General features: G+C 41.4%; 1 non-coding gene across 1 annotated transcript; it reads left to right on the forward strand.

Annotated features, from left to right (window-relative positions):
- The first annotated feature begins 358 nt into the window (after nucleotides 1–358).
- LOC122121610 lies at nucleotides 359–465 on the forward strand. Its single transcript, XR_006149978.1, has one exon. It is a non-coding gene; the product is annotated as a U6 spliceosomal RNA (small nuclear RNA).
- The last annotated feature ends 480 nt before the right edge of the window (nucleotides 466–945 follow it).

Genomic DNA, 945 nt, shown 5'->3' on the forward strand with positions numbered 1-945 from the left:
GAAACTCTGTTAGAGTTTGATGGGTGCTATGTGTTTTGCTTGTGTTAGGAGGACCACAGTCCAAACAGACCCAGGTATAGTGATACTTACCTCAAAAGAAGCAATCAAGTTACAATCTGCAGGTATGGCAGTAGTAGAGATGCCAAAGTTGTAAAGTTCCTTTCATTGTTGCAATGGGTCTACTTGTATCCCTATTTAAACATTTTCCCCTTCCCCTCCACAAATTATGCCAACATCAAAAATGTGTGCTTATGTAAGAACTGCATGATTTTAAAATTTCATGAAAATTCTTTTGAACTTACTTTTTTGTGGAATTGACTAAGAAAATCAATTACACCTTCTATATAAAAAATGTACTGTGCTTAATCCGGCAGCCCATACACTAACATCGGAATGATACAGAGAGGATTAGCATGGTCCCTGCACATGGATGACTTGCAAATTCGTGAAGCAATCAATATTTTTACAACAACAAATGCTGGAGGGGATGGGGCCACAAGGGAACCCTACTGCATTCTTGGTGGGAGTGTAAACTTCTTCAACCACTTTGGAAAGCAGTATGGAGTTTCCTCAAAGGACTCCACATAAAGCTCCCCTATGACCCAGCAATCCCACTTTTGTTCATTTACCCAAAGGATCACAAATAAGACCATATTAAAACTACCAGCACAACTATGTTTATTGCAACATTATTTACCATAGCTAAGATATGGAACCAATCCAGATGCCCGTCAGTAGATGAATGGATCAAGAAAACGTGGTAAAGGAGTTCCGGGAAGATGGCGGAGGAGAAGCTGGAATCTGAACAAGCTCTTGCATAGAAAGCAGTTTCTGAGTTCCAGTGAACAGTCCCAAGCCAGAGAATCACACCAAGTGTGCCATCACAGGACAGAGAGTTAGTCAAGAGAGGGGAAGCCAAGCAGACACATATGAGCGCTTGCCAGC

The sequence above is a fragment of the Dipodomys spectabilis genome, unplaced genomic scaffold, assembly GCF_019054845.1.
Source record: "Dipodomys spectabilis isolate Male_0828 unplaced genomic scaffold, ASM1905484v1 ptg000191l, whole genome shotgun sequence".
Classification (NCBI taxonomy): domain Eukaryota; kingdom Metazoa; phylum Chordata; class Mammalia; order Rodentia; family Heteromyidae; genus Dipodomys; species Dipodomys spectabilis.